Source organism: Taudactylus pleione, unplaced genomic scaffold (assembly GCF_031769625.1).
Source record: "Taudactylus pleione unplaced genomic scaffold, aTauple2 ptg000259l, whole genome shotgun sequence".
Classification (NCBI taxonomy): Eukaryota; Metazoa; Chordata; class Amphibia; order Anura; family Myobatrachidae; genus Taudactylus; species Taudactylus pleione.
Window position 1 is genome coordinate 933826 of NW_028284661.1, and position 21634 is coordinate 955459.

At 45.0% G+C, this 21634-nt stretch overlaps 1 pseudogene; it reads left to right on the forward strand.

Annotated features, from left to right (window-relative positions):
• LOC148514742 (G protein-coupled receptor family C group 6 member A-like) overlaps positions 1-21634 on the forward strand; it is a 55409-nt pseudogene that overhangs the window by 11464 nt on the left and 22311 nt on the right.

Consider the following 21634-nt stretch of genomic DNA (forward strand, 5'->3'; position numbering starts at 1 on the left):
GTACACTCCAGTCCAAACCAAAAAAAAAATTATTTTCTGTGTTTGTGAATTGTGTGCGCAGTAGCCGCACGTGCATCAACAAAGTAGTGCCAAGCGTGCACCTGTGTCATAAGTAAAGGGCCGGCTGGCTTGACCGTTAAGGGTGCTGTAACCCCCGAAAGTACACTCCAGTCCAAACCAAAAAAAAATTATTTTCTGTGTTTGTGAATTGTGTGCGCAGTAGCCGCACGTGCATCAACAAAGTAGTGCCAAGCGTGCGCCTGTGTCATAAGTAAAGGGCTGGCTGGCTTGACCGTTAAAGGGTGCTGTAACCCCCGAAAGTACAATCCAGTCCAAACCAAAAAAAAATTATTTTCTGTGTTTGTGAATTGTGTGCGCAGTAGCCGCACGTGCATCAACAAAGTAGTGCCAAGCGTGCGCCTGTGTCATAAGTAAAGGGCCGGCTGGCTTGACCGTTAAAGGGTGCTGTAACCCACAAAGTACACTCCAGTCCAAACCAAAAAAAAAATTATTTTCTGTGTTTAGCCGCACGTATATATCAAATCGATATAACATAAATGGAGGACCAAACTTTCTCCGATAAAAATAAAATAGAGAAAGATCAAGAACCACTTCCTCCTAGTGCTGAAGCTGCTGCCACTAGTCATGACATAGACGATAACATGCCATCAACGTCGTCTGCCAAGGCCGATGCCCAATGTCATAGTAGAGGGCACATACAATCCCAAATGGCAAAGTTCAGGAAAATGACCTTGAAAAAGACATTTAAATCAGCTGAAGAGAAACGTAAACTTGCCAATATGCCATTTACGACACGGAGTGGCAAGGAACGGCTAAGGTCGATCCCTAGTATGTTCATGACTAGTGGTTCAGCTTCACATGACGATGGAAGCCCTCCTCCCACTAAAAAAATCAAAAGAGTTAAGCTGGCAAAAGCACAGCGAAGAACTGTGCTTTCTAAGAAGATATCACAAATCCCCAAGGAGAGTCCAAGTGTGGTGGTGGTTGCGATGCCTGACCTTCCCAGCACTGGATGGGAAGAGGTGGCTCTTTCCACCATTTGCACGCCCCCTGCAAGTGCTGAAAGGAGCACCCACAGTCCACTTGCTGATATGCAAATTGAAGATGTCACTGTTAAAGTACAACAGGATGAGGATACTGGTGTAGCTGGCGCTGAGGAGGAAGTTGGCGAGGAGGATTCTGATGGTGATGTGGTTTGTTTAAATCAGGCTCCGGGGGAGACAGTTGTTGTCCGTGGGATGAAAAAGCCCATCACGGTCATGCCTGGGCAGAAGACCAAACATTCCACCTCTTTGGTCTGGCAATATTTCTATCCAAATCCGGACAACAACTGTCTTGCCATATGTACCATATGTAAAGGTGAAATAAGTAGGGGTAGGGACGTCAACCACCTAGGAACATCCTCCCTTATACGGCACCTGCAGCGCGTTCATAAAAAGTTACTGTCAAGTTCAGAAACTTTGGCTAAGACCGTAAGCAGTCCAGGGACACCTAAATCCCGTTGTCCTGTTGTATCCAAGCGCCTGCAAACCACACCGTCAACTCCCTCCTCATCAATTTCCTCCTTAGTCAGGATCGGAAGTAGTCCTGCAGGCCATGTCACTGGCATGACTGACTCTCCTAGCCGGGATTCCTCTGGAGGATCCTGCATTGCTACGCCTACTGCTGCCGCTGCTGCTGTTGCTGCTGCTGGGAGTCGTTCATCATCCCAGAGAGGAAGTAGGAACACCACTACTTTTACTAAACAATTGACCCTCCAACAGTCCTTAGCGAGGAGGATGAAGTACGACAACAGTCATCCTGAAGCAAAACGTATAACTGAGGCCTTGACTGCTATGTTGGTGTTAGACGTGCGTCCGGTATCCGCCATTAGTGCAGTGGGATTTAGACAATTGATGGAGGTAGTGTGTCCCCGGTTCCAAATCCCGTCTAGATTCCACTTCACTAGGCAGGCGATACCGAGACTGTACAGAAACGTCAGAAAAAGTGTCCTCAGTGTCCTGAAAAATGCCGTTGTACACAATGTCCACTTAACCACGGACATGTGGACAAGTGGAACAGGGCAGACTAAGGACTATATGACTGTGACAGCCCACTGGGTAGATGTATCACCTTACGCAGCAACAGCAGCAGCGTCACCAGTAGCAGCATCTCAGAAATGCCAGCTCGTTACAAGGCAGGCTACGCTGTGTATCACCGGTTTCAGTAAGAGGCACACCGCCGACAACCTCTTAGAGAAACTGAGGGAAATCATCGCCCAGTGGCTTACCCCACTTAGACTCTCCTGGGGATTTGTGATATCTGACAACGCCACCAATATTGTGCGGGCATTACATCTGGGCAAATTCCAGCACGTCCCATGTTTTGCTCACACAATAAACTTGGTGGTGCAGAATTTTCTGAAAAGCGACAGGGGCGTGCAGGAGACGCTTTGGGTGGCCCGAAAAATTTCTGGCCACTTTCGCCATTCAGCGACTGCGTGCCGAAGACTGGAGCGCCAGCAAACACTCTTGAACCTGCCCCGCCATCACCTGAAGCAAGAGGTTGTGACGCGGTGGAACTCAACCCTCTATATGCTTCAGAGGATGGAGGAGCAGCAAAAGGCCATACAAGCCTATACATCCACCTATGACATAGGCAAAGGAGGGGGTATGCACCTGACTCAAGCGCAGTGGAGAATGATTTCCGTGTTGTGCAAGGTTCTCCAGCCCTTCGAACTTGCCACATGTGAAGTCAGTTCAGACACTGCCAGCTTGAGTCAGGTCATTCCCCTCATCAGGCTTTTGCAGAAGCAGCTGGAGAAAGTGAAGGAGGAGCTAAGACGGAGCGATTCCGCTCGGCATGTGGGACTTGTGGATGAAGCCCTTCATTCGCTTTGCCAGGATTCCAGGGTGGTCAATCTGTTGAAATCAGACCACTACGTTTTGGCCACCGTGCTCGATCCTAGGTTTAAAGCCTATGTGGTGTCTCTCTTTCCGGCCGACACAAGCCTGCAGAGGTGCAAAGACCTGCTGGTGAACACACTGTCAGCTGAAGCGGAACGTGACACGTCAACGGCTCCTTCTTCATTTTCTCCTGCAACTGGGGCTGCCAGGAAAAAACTTAGGTATCCTAAGCAACCCGCTGGCGGTGATGCAGGGCAGGCAGGACCAAGTTTGGACATCTGGTCCGGATTGAAGGACCTGGCAACAATTTCTGACATGTCTACTGTCACTGCATATGATACTGTCACCATTGACAGAATGGTGGAGGATTACATCGGTGACAGCATCCAAGTAGGCATGGCAGACAGTCCATACCTGTACTGGCAGGAAAAAGAGGCAATTTGGAGGCCCCTGTACAAACTGGCTCTATTTTACCTGAGTTGCCCCCCCTCCAGTGTGTACTCCGAAAGAGTGTTTAGTGCAGCCGGGAACCTTGTCAGCGAAAGGCGTAGGAGGTTGCTTCCACAGAATGTGGAGAAGATGATGTTCATCAAAATGAATTATCAGCTCTTCCAGGGAGACCAGCCTCCAGAAGGTACAGAGGGACCTGTGGTGGTGGATTCAAGTGGGGACGAGTTAATACTTTGTGAGGATGAGGATGTACACACTGAAGAGGGTGAGGAATCGGTGGATGAGGAGGATGAGGATGACATCTTGCCTCCATAGAGCCAGTTTGTGCAGGGACACATTAATTGCCAGCTTGTTTTGTGGGGGCCCAAACGAACCAATCATTTCAGCCACAGTTGTGTGGCAGACCCTGGCGCTGAAATGATTGGTTTGTTAAAGTGTGCATGTCCTGTTTATACAACATAAGGGTGGGTGGGAGGGCCCAAGGACAATTCCATCTTGCACCTCTTTTTTTTCTTTGCATTATGTACAGTTTGGGGCCTAGTTTTTCAAACTGCCATCCTGTCTGCCACTGCAGTTTCACGCCTAGATGGGTCACGTGTTTGTGCCGCCCACTCGTGTCGCTTAGCATAGTCATCCAGCTACCTCGGTGCAACGTTTTGGACATAAAAACACTATTGTGAGGTGTGAGGTGTTCAGAATAGACTGGAAATGAGTGGAAATTAAGGTTATTGAGGTTAATAATAGCATAGGAGCAGAAAAACCTACAAATTCTGTGATTTTAGCTGTTTTTATGCTTTTTTAAAAAAAAATACAGATCCAAAACACAAAACCCAGAACCCAAAACACGGAAGGGTGGTTTTGGCAAAACCAATCCAGATCCAAAACACGAAGAAAGATCCAGATCCAAAACCAAAACACAAAACACGAAAAGTGGCCGGTGCACACCCCTAGTATATATACACATATATTGTTATATTTTTCCCCAGGTTCATGAACATTATTGCAACTTTGTGATCATGTGTTGTGTTACAAGGTGGAGCTATAGGAGGTGACTGTATTTTAGGGTATACACCCAGGGCCGGATTAACGATGGGGCGGGTGGAGCTACAGCTCCAGGCCCCCTATTCAAAATAGGCCCACGGCAATTGTTTAAACAGGATTTTTTCTCCTTGCCACCCCACTGACAGCGGGCGCCGTCTGAAGCCCCGCCTATTGAAACCCTGGCGGGCCGCTCTCATCCCCTCTCCGGCCACCCGCAGCCAGTTCAGAAATCACCAGACAAATGGCAGCTTGCGCGACTTCCGGCTTTTACTTTTTCTCCCTGCCTGCACTGAATAGTGGTGCTTCGGCGCATCCTACGCACCGCGTAATGATGATGTCACATATGTCCTACCCCACAAGCTGCTGCAGGAGATCGGCTCCGTGAAGGCTGGTTAGCTCGCCTGGTGAGTTGTGACTCTATCAGTGCTGCTGATGTTGTGCTGGCTGCTGCTCATGATCACTGAGACTAAGGTAGCCCTCCTGTAAAGCACCGTCAGAACTGATTTTTTTTTTAGTTATATTTGACAATATTGTGGTTTGCAAAAGCAGTGTTTAGATAGAGAGACAGACACATTTATGTATGTGTGTGTATATATATATATATATATATATATATATCTAGCTTAACAGACGAGCTAGCTCAGTTTCCACCTGGATCTGCCCCTTCTCTGGCTGCCCCCATTCTTTCGGCTGTCCTCCTACCCGCATCACAGCTCTGCCCTGCCCCCCTCCCCATCCCATCACAGCTCTGCTCCTATACTTACCCTGGCGGCCGGTCCTCTCCTCCGAAAGCTATCCTGTCTCCCTTGCCTTGGGACCCGTCTGGACCTATGCATTGAGGAGACGTGACAGCATTACACAAAATTTTATTTGTGAGTAATATATGTGTATATGTGTGTGTATGTATATATATATATATATATATATATATATTGTACACATCAGTCCAGATGTGCAGCACTCCCTTTGAAAGGAACTGTATAATAAAGTCCCGGTGCCCTCCTGGATATCCTGAAACTCAGGATCCAAAATACACCAAACAGATAGGCAGTACTCGTAAATAAAGTTCCACCATAGCATGTATTATATGCTATATATGCAGGTACGGACTTTTTTTTTCAAAATGAGCAGGTCCTATAGGAAGCGCTGCAGCCAATAAGATCTGGCTGTGTCAGTCACCCCAAATCTTGGCTGTCTCCTCCCAGCTTCAGCATCCCCCAGCTTCCTCCGCCCCCAACAGTAATCGCACTGTAAGCACTCCCAGAAATGATGGTGCTCTGCTAGCAGTGTGACTCCCAATAAGCCCCACTGACACAGAGCAGGAGTAAGCCTGTTGGACGAATAGTTGCCTATCCCTGCCATATTCAGTAGGGGTGGAAGACTCTCAAATCCCCGCCGCTTGCTTTGTCCCCCTTTTTTGCTCCTCACTTGCTCCCCAGTGGTAAACGTTCTTGGGCACTCAAAGTAAGTACAAGGAGTGTAGTACCCTCAGGGGCACATATTTGTATCCTCCATAACCCCCCTGCCTCCCCACACAAATACACACAGCTGTCAGTGACTGAGATGTGTTCCACATGCTAGAGGTTCTAACTTGGACTGAAAAAGCAAATACCCTGATAAAGTTGCAATGCGTATCACAGGCACTACAAAGTGGCATAATGTGTATTGGGGGTACTATAATGTGACATAATGTGTATTGGGGCACTATAATGGGGCATAAAGTGTATTGGCGTCACTACAATGTGGCATAATGTGTATCGGGACTATAATGTGGCATAATGTGTCAGGGAGCACTACGATGTGGTATAGTGTGTTCCATGGGCACTACAATATGGCAAACTGTTCAGGGGCACTGCAAAGTGGCATAATGTGATTGGGGGAACTACAAAGTGGCATAATGTGCGTCTATTAACAGTTGCCCATCTGGGACTTTATGCAAATGCAGCTACAAACATCTTCCCATGTGTACATCAGTGCGGCCAAAAGTGCAAGGACTGAGACGTCCACTTTCAGTGTCCATACACACTGTTATACCGATTTATTGCATTTTTATACACCACTATCGGTTGCACCATCGAAACTTGCCAGCTCTATGGCAGGTACAGTGTCTCCTGCTGGCTATGGCCTCCCTATGTCTGCACCTGTGCGTCTCTGTATGTACTGGCTTTCATTGACAGGCCCCCGGCACTCCTGCTTAACAGACCATGGTCCTCATTCATACCCGGTCACAAGCGCTGAACGCTCGCAACCGGGTCGATGTTTAGGCTGCACTGCGCGTGCGCAAGCCCCGGAGCGAGAGCGAAACTCTCTCGCTCCGGAGCTCACTACAAAAGGGCCGGCTGTCGATGTTTATCAACAGCTCGGCCCGTTTTGTAGGCGGGGCGGGGGGGTTGTTCCACAAACGGAGGCGTTCCTTAAGGAACGCATGCCGTTTTGTGAGCGGCCGCACTGACATCAGCAGTGATGTCAGTGGGGAGCTTCCTGCTCGATCAGAGCAGGAAGCTCCCTGGGGCTTGCGGCTGCCGAGACCCAACCATAGGGTCTTGTCGCGAGCTCCGATGGTCGCGATGGTCTTGACCATCGCGACCATCAACCTGGTCGGTCGCTAAAGCTGTGGGTGGTAACCCAGAGTTTAGCTAGCGACAAGGACGCCGCACTTAAAAATAGAAGTGGCCGCCCTCATTCAGAACGAGAGCTCGCTTCTTGCGAGTGCCTCTGAATGAGGTCCCATGTCTGCACCTGGCCTCCCTATGTCCACACCTGTGCGTCTCTGTATGTACTGGCTTTCATTGACAGGCCTCCCATAACATCCCTGCTTAACAGACCATTTTTGCATGCCTTATAGCCACCTCCCAATCATCACCCAGGAACGCCCATCACTACGTGAACATTGGCATTGCCTGTGGCTCTAATTCAGGTCCATGATGTGTACTGGGGGCTCTATGATGTGGCACAGTGTGTATTGGGGGCACTACTATGTGACATAATATGCATCAGCACTATTATTAAAAAAACTGATGGTTCTCATTTTAGCATCTTCAGTGTGTTGCGAGTTGAATGGGGAAAAGTGAGTTTTGGTGGAGGCCGGACCGTTGTATGTATATAGATTTGGAGCTTCTGTTTTGCCTTTAGAAGGTTATATAGACAGAATTTAAGCTCGTATGTCTTAACTCCCAGTCAGGGCCATTTAATCTCCCCCCTAACTGTCCTATGCCCTCCAACTATGATGCAGGCAGTCTGTGTATATAATATTCTACTCCCCTTGTGTCCTAAGATACAGTACACTGCAAATATTTAGGGTTATAGCTCCGGAATGTTTGTATAAAGCTTGTGTACTAATTAAATAAAGCTTAAGCTTTGTGCCCTACAGAAATGTTGGTTACACTGTTTCGTTATTTCTCTCAAACTGTTTTTAATTATAATGGGACCCTGAAACCGTGAGGTATGGCCTCAAATTGTATACATTATGGGTCCCTGGGACTCACATACTGTCATTTTTGTGGAGGATCGATCACTGTATAGATAGAATGAATGAATGTGTTAGTATTGTGACTAACCATTAATGTTAATAATATATCTTTTATATAAAATTATGTAAATTACTTTATTTAAAAATGAGATTGAGGTGGTAGATGGTAGGCATAGCTATGGCCTCAATGGTGCTAGCCACACCTCACTGCACAGACCACACCCTCTGTGTAGACCAAACCCCCAACAACAGTAGCCAGATCCCTGCCGTGCCGGGTACACCCCCTGCGCAGGCCCACAATAGGCCCTTCATAAATGTCAGCTCCAGGCCCTTGTAGAGCTTAATCTGGCACTGTATACACCCCTATCTTCAGCATCCCTATCATTGTCTCTTCTCTGTTTTTAATATATGTTTCATTAAAATTTAATTTGATTTCACATATGATACTTATTTTGCTTTATCCGCATCATTATTGATAAAGCCACATACAGTTGCTGGCACTATTTTTCTTTACTTTTATTGAAAAACCTTCAGATATGTTTTAATTAGTCCATTTTTTCAAGAGTGCTCACATCACAGAGTTTTTCTTGTCTTGCTTGCTTTCCTTGTTCATTTTAACTCTAGTGAGCACCACCACCACCTGAGTGTATTTTTAATCTGTGACCAGATACTTATTGATAGGAATAGTGGTTATTATTATCATGTAAAAAATTTTCATTTCCAATTTGTCAGTGCGACGATATCCCCCTCTCCCCTTGTCCCTTGTCATTGCTGCCTTCCAGGGCGGTGTCTGGGAGGTGGCCTGAAGTGAGCGCAACAATTTGTACAATGTGGGTGTGTTATGGGAGTGTCGCAGGCATATCAGTGACAGCGGGCTGCACTTTTAGACACACAGACGCTTACACAAAGGCCATTTTCAGATGCAGGCATTGCTCCAATCTTAGACAGGTGCAAGTTTTGATGGTGGACGCGGTGGTGTGCCGATGGTGAGCTGCAGGAATTGCTCCAGTCATAGACTGGTGCAAGTTTTGATGGTGGACGCAGTGGTGTGCCGATGGTTAGCTGCTTACTTAGACCCACCAGCAGTGCTACTGTAAACAGCAGCACAGAAAATGGGCGTCTCAGTGCTTGCACTATCCGGCGCTCACTAGTGTACAAGGGGACGGCTGAAACTATCATTTGCATATTATCGTAGCTGTGACTCCGTCAACTGGCGTTTGATCTCTGAATTAGACCTAATGTGTAAAACTGTGCATAAGAATGCTGATTCCTGTCTATAACACAGAGCTATTTTTTTTTTTTTTAAATCTTGAAAATGTTTCTCTTTATGACACAGCTAATACTGGTATATGTCTTTTTTTGTATGCAGATAAGCCCAGCATCATCTGCTGCCATTTTAAGTGACAAAATAAGGTTTCCTTCATTTTTACGTACTGTTCCAAGTGATATACACCAAACAAAAGCCATTGTGGAACAGGTGAAATCATTTCAGTGGAACTGGGTTGGAATCATCGCAAGTGATGATGAATATGGCCGATCTGCTCTGGATCTTTTAAATGATTATTTTAAACTAGAGGGAATCTGTATGGCATTCTCGAAAACTGTGCCGTCATATGTAGGCCATCCTACTTTGCAAGCATCTTTAAACAGTGTAATAAATTAATTAAAAAGTAGTTCAACAAATGTATTGGTTGTCATTGCAAAAGATCTTGTTGTCAGCAAACTTCTAACAGAATGTATTAACTTGAATATATCCAAAATTTGGATTGGGAGTGATAGCTGGCCAAATTCGAAGGAAGTTATGAATATTAAAAACATTGCAAAGGTTGGTACAGTTCTTGGAATAAATTTCAAAATGAGTCATGTTGAAGGATTTGAAGATTATCTAAGAAACCTGAAACCTGAATCAAAAAATGATGCTCTTGAGGTATATAAACAGTTAAGATTTAATTGTACAGAAGAATACAGGGAATATCTTCAGTGCATCAATTCATCTTCTGGAAATTGTGTTCTCAATGATTTGCTACAGCTGAAGTCCCCTCTAGCATGCCAGAAGAACCTCTCTTTTGCAAATGATAACTTTTTGCTGGACAGTATTGAATGGAGCAAAACATACAGTACACACCTGGCCATTATAGCCATAGCGAATTCAGTAAAGGATATTTTATGCACAGATGGAAATTGTGAAAATAATTTAGACTTCCCACCAAGTCAGGTAAGTGAAAACACAATTAACTACTTAACCAAAAAAATACTGTATATGGATCAAACATGTCCTGTGCATGGTATTATTGCTGGGATCTTGATATTTAGTTTATCTATTTTTTATGAACAAGTAACACACTCACTTTTTGCTGAGTTATTATGTTTGATTAGTGTCAATTAGGGGTGAGCGGGTTCGGATTTCTGAAATCCGAACCCCCCCGAGCCCCCCCGATCCGAGTCCGATCCGAGTCAGGCTCGACTTTTCCCGCCTGACTCGGATCTGAAATCGAGGCAAAACGTCATCATCCCGCCTTCCGAGTCTCGCGGGTTTTGGATCCTATATAAGGTACCCGCGTCGGCGCCATTTTCTCACTCGGCTGTGGACAGTGAAGAGGGAGGGTGGGAGTTAGGGCTGTGTAGTGTAGTGTAGTGTAGTGCTGCTGTTGTCCACTACTTCAAAGTCCATAGGGGCTGGCTGTGTTGTGCTGTGCTGCTGTTGTTAATAGGGGCTGTGTCCACTACTTCAAAGTCCATAGGGGCTGGCTGGACTGTGTTGTGCAGTCAGTTCTCCATAGGGGCTGTGTCCACTCCAAAGTCCTGTGCAGTGTCCCAGTCCTAAAGGAGAGCTGTAGTGTTGTCCAGGGGGTGCTCTGTCCATCAGGGGCGCTCCCCCCAAGTGCTAAAAAAATAATATATTTTCTGTGTTTGTGAATTGTGTGCGCAGTAGCCGCACGTGCATCAACAAAGTAGTGCCAAGCGTGCGCCTGTGTCATAAGTAAAGGGCCGGCTGGCTTCACCGTTAAAGGGTGCTGTAACCCCCGAAAGTACACTCCAGTCCAAACCAAAAAAAAATTATTTTCTGTGTTTGTGAATTGTGTGCGCAGTAGCCGCACGTGCATCAACAAAGTAGTGCCAAGCGTGCGCCTGTGTCATAAGTAAAGGGCCGGCTGGCTTGACCGTTAAGGGTGCTGTAACCCCCGAAAGTACACTCCAGTCCAAACCAAAAAAAAAATTATTTTCTGTGTTTGTGAATTGTGTGCGCAGTAGCCGCACGTGCATCAACAAAGTAGTGCCAAGCGTGCGCCTGTGTCATAAGTAAAGGGCCGGCTGGCTTGACCGTTAAGGGTGCTGTAACCCCCGAAAGTACACTCCAGTCCAAACCAAAAAAAAAATTATTTTCTGTGTTTGTGAATTGTGTGCGCAGTAGCCGCACGTGCATCAACAAAGTAGTGCCAAGCGTGCGCCTGTGTCATAAGTAAAGGGCCGGCTGGCTTGACCGTTAAGGGTGCTGTAACCCCCGAAAGTACACTCCAGTCCAAACCAAAAAAAAAATTATTTTCTGTGTTTGTGAATTGTGTGCGCAGTAGCCGCACGTGCATCAACAAAGTAGTGCCAAGCGTGCGCCTGTGTCATAAGTAAAGGGCCGGCTGGCTTGACCGTTAAGGGTGCTGTAACCCCCGAAAGTACACTCCAGTCCAAACCAAAAAAAAAATTATTTTCTGTGTTTGTGAATTGTGTGCGCAGTAGCCGCACGTGCATCAACAAAGTAGTGCCAAGCGTGCACCTGTGTCATAAGTAAAGGGCCGGCTGGCTTGACCGTTAAGGGTGCTGTAACCCCCGAAAGTACACTCCAGTCCAAACCAAAAAAAATTTATTTTCTGTGTTTGTGAATTGTGTGCGCAGTAGCCGCACGTGCATCAACAAAGTAGAGCCAAGCGTGCGCCTGTGTCATAAGTAAAGGGCCGGATGGCTTGACCGTTAAAGGGTGCTGTAACCCCCGAAAGTACACTCCAGTCCAAACCAAAAAAAAATTATTTTCTGTGTTTGTGAATTGTGTGCGCAGTAGCCGCACGTGCATCAACAAAGTAGTGCCAAGCGTGCGCCTGTGTCATAAGTAAAGGGCCGGCTGGCTTGACCGTTAAGGGTGCTGTAACTCCCGAAAGTACACTCCAGTCCAAACCAAAAAAAAATTATTTTCTGTGTTTGTGAATTGTGTGCGCAGTAGCCGCACGTGCATCAACAAAGTAGTGCCAAGAGTGCGCCTGTGTCATAAGTAAAGGGCCGGCTGGCTTGACCGTTAAAGGGTGCTGTAACCCACAAAGTACACTCCAGTCCAAACCAAAAAAAAAATTATTTTCTGTGTTTAGCCGCACGTATATATCAAATCGATATAACATAAATGGAGGACCAAACTTTCTCCGATAAAAATAAAATAGAGAAAGATCAAGAACCACTTCCTCCTAGTGCTGAAGCTGCTGCCACTAGTCATGACATAGACGATAACATGCCATCAACGTCGTCTGCCAAGGCCGATGCCCAATGTCATAGTAGAGGGCACATACAATCCCAAATGGCAAAGTTCAGGAAAATGACCTTGAAAAAGACATTTAAATCAGCTGAAGAGAAACGTAAACTTGCCAATATGCCATTTACGACACGGAGTGGCAAGGAACGGCTAAGGTCGATCCCTAGTATGTTCATGACTAGTGGTTCAGCTTCACATGACGATGGAAGCCCTCCTCCCACTAAAAAAATCAAAAGAGTTAAGCTGGCAAAAGCACAGCGAAGAACTGTGCTTTCTAAGAAGATATCACAAATCCCCAAGGAGAGTCCAAGTGTGGTGGTGGTTGCGATGCCTGACCTTCCCAGCACTGGACGTGAAGAGGTGGCTCTTTCCACCATTTGCACGCCCCCTGCAAGTGCTGAAAGGAGCACCCACAGTCCACTTGCTGATATGCAAATTGAAGATGTCACTGTTGAAGTACAACAGGATGAGGATACTGGTGTAGCTGGCGCTGAGGAGGAAGTTGGCGAGGAGGATTCTGATGGTGATGTGGTTTGTTTAAATCAGGCTCCGGGGGAGACAGTTGTTGTCCGTGGGATGAAAAAGCCCATCACGGTCATGCCTGGGCAGAAGACCAAACATTCCACCTCTTTGGTCTGGCAATATTTCTATCCAAATCCGGACAACAACTGTCTTGCCATATGTACCATATGTAAAGGTGAAATAAGTAGGGGTAGGGACGTCAACCACCTAGGAACATCCTCCCTTATACGGCACCTGCAGCGCGTTCATAAAAAGTTACTGTCAAGTTCAGAAACTTTGGCTAAGACCGTAAGCAGTCCAGGGACACCTAAATCCCGTTGTCCTGTTGTATCCAAGCGCCTGCAAACCACACCGTCAACTCCCTCCTCGTCAATTTCCTCCTTAGTCAGGATCGGAAGTAGTCCTGCAGGCCATGTCACTGGCATGACTGACTCTCCTATCCGGGATTCCTCTGGAGGATCCTGCATTGCTACGCCTACTGCTGCCGCTGCTGCTGTTGCTGCTGCTGGGAGTCGTTCATCATCCCAGAGAGGAAGTAGGAACACCACTACTTTTACTAAACAATTGACCCTCCAACAGTCCTTAGCGAGGAGGATGAAGTACGACAGCAGTCATCCTGAAGCAAAACGTATAACTGAGGCCTTGACTGCTATGTTGGTGTTAGACGTGCGTCCGGTATCCGCCATTAGTGCAGTGGGATTTAGACAATTGATGGAGGTAGTGTGTCCCCGGTTCCAAATCCCGTCTAGATTCCACTTCACTAGGCAGGCGATACCGAGACTGTACAGAAACGTCAGAAAAAGTGTCCTCAGTGTCCTGAAAAATGCCGTTGTACACAATGTCCACTTAACCACGGACATGTGGACAAGTGGAACAGGGCAGACTAAGGACTATATGACTGTGACAGCCCACTGGGTAGATGTATCACCTTACGCAGCAACAGCAGCAGCGTCACCAGTAGCAGCATCTCAGAAACGCCAGCTCGTTACAAGGCAGGCTACGCTGTGTATCACCGGTTTCAGTAAGAGGCACACCGCCGACAACCTCTTAGAGAAACTGAGGGAAATCATCGCCCAGTGGCTTACCCCACTTAGACTCTCCTGGGGATTTGTGATATCTGACAACGCCACCAATATTGTGCGGGCATTACATCTGGGCAAATTCCAGCACGTCCCATGTTTTGCTCACACAATAAACTTGGTGGTGCAGAATTTTCTGAAAAGCGACAGGGGCGTGCAGGAGACGCTTTGGGTGGCCCGAAAAATTTCTGGCCACTTTCGCCATTCAGCGACTGCGTGCCGAAGACTGGAGCGCCAGCAAACACTCTTGAACCTGCCCCGCCATCACCTGAAGCAAGAGGTTGTGACGCGGTGGAACTCAACCCTCTATATGCTTCAGAGGATGGAGGAGCAGCAAAAGGCCATACAAGCCTATACATCCACCTATGACATAGGCAAAGGAGGGGGTATGCACCTGACTCAAGCGCAGTGGAGAATGATTTCCGTGTTGTGCAAGGTTCTCCAGCCCTTCGAACTTGCCACACGTGAAGTCAGTTCAGACACAGCCAGCTTGAGTCAGGTCATTCCCCTCATCAGGCTTTTGCAGAAGCAGCTGGAGAAAGTGAAGGAGGAGCTAAGACGGAGCGATTCCGCTCGGCATGTGGGACTTGTGGATGAAGCCCTTCATTCGCTTTGCCAGGATTCCAGGGTGGTCAATCTGTTGAAATCAGACCACTACGTTTTGGCCACCGTGCTTGATCCTAGGTTTAAAGCCTATGTGGTGTCTCTCTTTCTGGCCGACACAAGCCTGCAGAGGTGCAAAGACCTGCTGGTGAACACACTGTCAGCTGAAGCGGAACGTGACACGTCAACGGCTCCTTCTTCATTTTCTCCCGCAACTGGGGCTGCCAGGAAAAAACTTAGGTATCCTAAGCAACCCGCTGGCGGTGATGCAGGGCAGGCAGGACCAAGTTTGGACATCTGGTCCGGACTGAAGGACCTGGCAACAATTTCTGACATGTCTACTGTCACTGCATATGATACTGTCACCATTGACAGAATGGTGGAGGATTACATCGGTGACAGCATCCAAGTAGGCATGTCAGACAGTCCATACCTGTACTGGCAGGAAAAAGAGGCAATTTGGAGGCCCCTGTACAAGCTGGCTCTATTTTACCTGAGTTGCCCCCCCTCCAGTGTGTACTCCGAAAGAGTGTTTAGTGCAGCCGGGAACCTTGTCAGCGAAAGGCGTAGGAGGTTGCTTCCACAGAATGTGGAGAAGATGATGTTCATCAAAATGAATTATCAGCTCTTCCAGGCAGACCAGCCTCCAGAAGGTACAGAGGGACCTGTGGTGGTGGATTCAAGTGGGGACGAGTTAATACTTTGTGAGGATGAGGATGTACACACTGAAGAGGGTGAGGAATCGGTGGATGAGGAGGATGAGGATGACATCTTGCCTCCGTAGAGCCAGTTTGTGCAGGGACACATTAATTGCCAGCTTGTTTTGTGGGGGCCCAAACGAACCAATCATTTCAGCCACAGTTGTGTGGCAGACCCTGGCGCTGAAATGATTGATTTGTTAAAGTGTGCATGTCCTGTTTATACAACATAAGGGTGGGTGGGAGGGCCCAAGGACAATTCCATCTTGCACTTCTTTTTTTTCTTTGCATTATGTACAGTTTGGGGCCTAGTTTTTCTAACTGCCATCCTGTCTGCCACTGCAGTGTCACTCCTAGATGGGTCACGTGTTTGTGCCGCCCACTCGTGTCGCTTAGCATAGTCATCCAGCTACCTCGGTGCAACCTTTTGGACATGAAAACACTATTGTGAGGTGTGAGGTGTTCAGAATAGACTGGAAATGAGTGGAAATTAAGGTTATTGAGGTTAATAATAGCATAGGAGCAGAGAAACCAACAAATTCTGTGATTTTAGCTGTTTTTATGCTTTTTAAAAAAAAAATACAGATCCAAAACACAAAACCCAGAACCCAAAACACGGAAGGGTGGTTTTGGCAAAACCAATCCAGATCCAAAACACGAAGAAAGATCCAGATCCAAAACCAAAACACAAAACACGAAAAGTGGCCGGTGCACACCCCTAGTGTCAATATAATGATGAATGTTTGCAAGAAATTTGTCAGGTACCATGTCAGATGGGACATGTTGTGGGCTTTAAACTGAGATGATGTTCAAGCCCCTCCCTGTTCCACTTTAGCATGTACAGTATCAGTATCATGTGTGATGTACAGTAATTGCATTAGCATCATGTGTTATGTACAAAATTTTGAATTTTATATTTTTGAAGTCAAATTCTGTGCAAACATGATCAAAGAGACCAGAATATAAAATATAAATGACAGATTCAAGGACAGGATCACAACATGTATAAATTGAACATAAATAAACATAAAGGAAACCTTGTTTTATGTTTGCATTCTTTACTCCATTTCTATTTATATGATTAATTAATAATGTAATATAAGTCTTTTTCATTTAAAAAAAAATACATTTATGTTGTATTTTCTCTGTTTAAGCCCATAAAATCTAGATTTTATGTAATATAATATACATGTAAAATTGGCACACCCTGACAGGAGATGACATATATTTATACAGAGACATCAAACAGTAAAACTTCTAGTATACTATATATATAATACAATAAGTCATCTATTACAAATGCATTTTACTGTATGTTGCAGTCTGGGGAGTAGATTTCCTATCTGACAGGATTCAAAGAGCAATAGTAATTAATGCTAAATCCAGCTTTTTAGCATCAATTTCTGGTGCCCTTTGACATCCATTGGTCAAGGCAGCGGTTTTGTAAATCCAAAGGACAGTAAATCTGCCCCTAGGTGTGTTTTCAGACAAGTGGCTATGTTTCATAGGGGTTGCATATAATTTCTAAAAAAAATTATATGTCATATAAATTACATCAAATGATTGTAGTCATCAATGTTTGATTAAACATTAAACATTCCAAATTAACAGACTGATATTTCCCAGCTACAAAATCTTTAAATCATGGCATTTTAGAGGTTAGATCAATGTAATTTATTTTTAAACAATAATATTTTGTTTTCTGCAGCTACTTGAAATATTAAAGAACAGTAATTTTTCTTACAATGGCAAAACTTTCCACTTTGATGAGAATGGTGATGTCTTAATCGAATATGATGTCATTACTTGGCATTCTATACAAAACAATACAGAAGTTAAGATTATTGGTTCCTATGATATATCGGATGATGTGATCAACATAAATAAAAGTCTTCTTCTATGGAATACAGACAATAATCAGGTTAGTAAAACAAAAAATACATTTATGAGGCAAATTATACAATCATGGACAGAATATTACTGCATTTTTATGTAGCTGACGACCCAAATACCTGTTTTTAATATAGAACTGTTATGGAAGTGAGCAAGTAAGCCATAAATACTACAGAAGTATGATGTTTCATTATTCCAACATTAAAAAAATTACAGCAAATTTCTATAAGACATTTAAAATGATGCAAACATTGAGACACATGTATTAAATGTCAGGTGGAGAAGTTACCCATAGCAACCAAGCAGCTGCCACCTATCAATTTACAGAATGTACCTGATACATGAAAGCTAGAAGCTGATTGGCTGCTATGGACACCTTTTCCACTGTCCTCTTTAGAAGGTTTGATCCATCTCCCATATAGAGAGATGGGTAAATCCCTACTTCATCAGACATATTTTTATTGTTCTCTTTTTTTTAAATAAAGCATGATGTCTAGGGCTTGTTTATTTATACATACAAAGAATATGTAATAGTTTTATAATTATTCACCAGTAAAGTGTAATGCTGCAAGTACAGTAGTGTTTCAGCAATATTTTGTATAATAAAAGCAACCTGGAGTTGACGGGCTAGTGACTGTCACTTTTTATCCTCTCTTTACTAAAAGCCTACCCCACTGTCTTTTTATAGAAAGCATGTGCAAAGATAGCTATTACTAAGTTATTCCATGCGATAGATCCCTATGTGAGAGAGGTGCCCAGAGGGGGGCGGGGGGTACTAATTTCCCGGGCACAGGCTTGCTGGAGGGGCCCGGTGCACCCCCCCTCTTACATCACAGCAGCCCAGCACATGCTGCTATGTGCTGGGCTGCACTGGGAGACTGCTCGTGGCAGCTAAGCAGCAGCCGCAACAGCCTCCTATCCCTGTGGGGGTAGCAATCACACTGATTGCACCCCTTACTGGCTATGTGCCGGGCTGAGGGGCTCACAGCGCTCCCTCTCTCAAGCGGCACTGCAAACATATTTTCCTAAGGGGCTTGGCCACGATTAGGCCACACCCCCTTCACCCGGACCCGATGCATCTGTCAGTGTGTCTGCCTATATGTAGTCAGGTCAGACCTTCTACCTTAGTTTAATACGAGAGTGGTTAAATAAGTATGGTAACAAGACCTCTCACATGTATAATTTTATATATTTCATTCTAATTTCCCACCAGGCCAGAGCAGGTAGACCAGTACTTCCCCTCATGGCCATGCCCAATATCAGTTGTAAGATGGTGGGGCTGGCAGAAACATGGTCATACACTGAGGTGCATAGTGTGATCAGATTTCTGTTTCTAAAGGGCACATCAGCAGCTGAAACTCATTACCAAACTTGTTGAGGTGTATGGTGATACTGGTTTACTGCCTGTGATAACGACAGGACAGACGTTTAACATGAGCAGCCAAGCATGTCCAACACAGATGACAATTTATGCTGCATTGAAGGTCTTATTCAGGAGGACAGACACATTCAAGTTAGTGATATTTCTGATGTACTGAGCATCTCAGTGGGTACTTTGCACAACATCATTCATGAGCAACTGGGGTACAGGAAAAAGTGTTCACACTGGGTACCAAAGCAACTCAAAGCAAAGCAGTTCACAAAACCAATAGGACGGGACTGTCTCTCCTGCCCTTGTGGTACCATGAGAAGGGAATGCAGTTACTGCAGTGTATCATTACAGGCAATGAAACATGGGTGCATCATGTGGCACCGGAGACAAAGCAAGCATCCATGACATGGAAATACACATCCTCCCCACCTTCAAAGAAATTCAAACAACTCCATCAGCAAAGAAGGTCATGGCGACTGTGTTTTGGGACCACAAAGGCATTCTTGTTGATTTCCTCTGGAAAAGAGATACTGTGAATGCTGGCGGCTATTTTGATATATTGAGCCGATTGCGGAGGGAAATTCATAGAAAACGACCTGGATTGCTGCGAAAAGGCATCTTATTGCTGCACGATAATGCCAGGCCACACTCAGCCAAAAGCACGCGTGAGTTGTTACGACGCTACATTGGGAGGTTCTGGACCATCCTCTCTACAGCCCTGACCTGGCACCGAGTGGTTTCCATATCTTTGGACCATTGAAGAAGCACCTGGGTTTACAGTGATTCACAACAGACAGTGAAGTTCAGCAAGCCATCATGTCCTGGCTTGAGGTTCTTGTCACTGATATCTTCAATGCCGCGATAGATGCCTTGGTGTACCGTTGGAGCAAATGCTTTGACAAGTATGGGGAAAAATAATCGGTACCAAGGCCATACTATAGATTATAGGTACACTACTGTTCAAAAGTTTGGGGTCACTTAGAAATGTCCTTATTTTTAAAGAAAAGCACTGTTTTTTTCAATGAAGATAACATTAAATTAATCATAAATACTGTAAGGAATTGTATCTGACTATCACACCTCCGACCACAAGAGGTCACTATTTGTTTCTGATTTTCCCTTCAGTTTTGCGCTTAACCAAGATGGCCAGTGTTATCTCAGTGGACTCCATCTTGGATCCTGTTTCCTGTTTGGGCCTATAAATAGCCATTTCCTGATTTAAACCATGCTTGAGTATTCTGCTTGCTCAGCTCCTGTTACTTGTTACTGGTTCAGCTCCTGAATACCCGGCTGCTTATATACCTTCTTTTGGCTACTGGCCTTCAGGTACGTTACCAGGGATGTGACATGATACTCAAGCCTAAAATGGAGTCTGCCGAAGATGTGCCTATTAAGCGGCGTGTATCAAGTTTAGCCACCATGTTAATTGAGTGCCAGGCAGAATTAAAATTTCTCAAAGAAAGTTTTGTGGGATTTGATTCACAGATTAAACAAGAAATGCAAACTATTTCACAAAAAGCCTGGGATGCACATAATGGTTTTCAAGAATTTTTAATGCGAATATCCCAACATGAAGAACGTATACTAGAATTAGAGAATCGATCACCTGCTGTATCACCCTCTTCTACTACACTCCCTCTCCCACCAGCCAGGTTTGGGGGAGTCCCTCAAAAGTTTTATGGATTTATTAATCAGTGTCAGATGCACTTTTACCTATATAACTCCCACCTTAAAACTGAAAGGCTGACCGTATAATGTATTATTTTGTTACTTAAAGATGCAGCACTGACATGGGCATCACCCTACATTGAGACCAAGAGCCCCATATTAGAGAGTTTTGATGAATTTCTCAAAGCCATGAGATTAACTTTTGATGATATAAACCGGAAGGAAATGGCTGAAAAGGCACTACTGAAACTTCGTCAGGGTAAACGCACAGTTGCAGAATATAATGCTGATTTTCGGAGATGGGTTCTGGACACCACATGGAATGCTGAGGCACAACTGTCTGTTTACCGTAAAGGACTGTCTGATACTATTAAGGATGAATTGGCTCTGGCAGATGCACCCACTGAACTGGAACCTTATATACATCATTGCATTCGTATTGGCACCCGTTTAACTGAGAGACGGCAAGAGAGAAGAGACTCAGCCTGGACTAATCTAAATTATCGTGAATCTACTGCTTCAAATTTTGGTACTGCCGAGGTGAAAACAAATGCAGAATTTTAGAATTTAAAATTTAGAATTTAGAATTTTAAAATTTTAGAATTTAATTGAACCCATGCAAGTGGACACACTTCAAAAACAAAGTTTAAATGAAAGATGAGAGCAATGGCGCCAGGAGAACTTGTGTCTTTATTGCGGAAAACCAGGGCATTATGTATGATATTGTCCCAGAAGACCTAATAAGGTAGTATCCACATTGGTGGAGGTTGATCTTTCTGATCAAGAATCTGTGAATTCTGATACTCCTCACCAATTAAATGCTATTATCTCAAGTTTGTCTTCTTTAGCAACAATTTATAAGAATAAAGGAAATCATAATTCTCACTTCACAATTCCAGGTCATTTCCAGGTCAATTCTCATTGGATTTCCACTTCAGCCATGGTGGATTCTGGTGCAAATGGAACTTTATGGATATAATGTTTGCTAAGACAGACAAAATAAAGTTCCAAGAAAAACAGACACCCATTTTAATGGAAACTTTAGATGGTTCACCCCTGAACTCCGGTCCTGTTACTCTTGAAACTGAACCATTGGAACTAGCAATTGAATCATGTCACTATGAGACTATTACCTTTCTCCTGATCTCCTCTCCCCAATTTCCCATTATTCTAGGAATTCCTTGGTTAGCTGCAAATAATCCAACCATCAACTGGGAAGCAAAGACAGTTTCATTCTCTCAGGAGATTGGTGTCTCTGAGGCTAAAGCTGAACCCTCTCATATAGAGTTGCAATTCCCTGCCAGCATTGGAACAATTACCTCCACAATATCAAGAGCTTGGTGATGTTTGTGATAAAAGGAATGCTGACAAACTATCACCTCATAGACCATATGATTGCCCAATGGATTTGTTACCTGGGGCC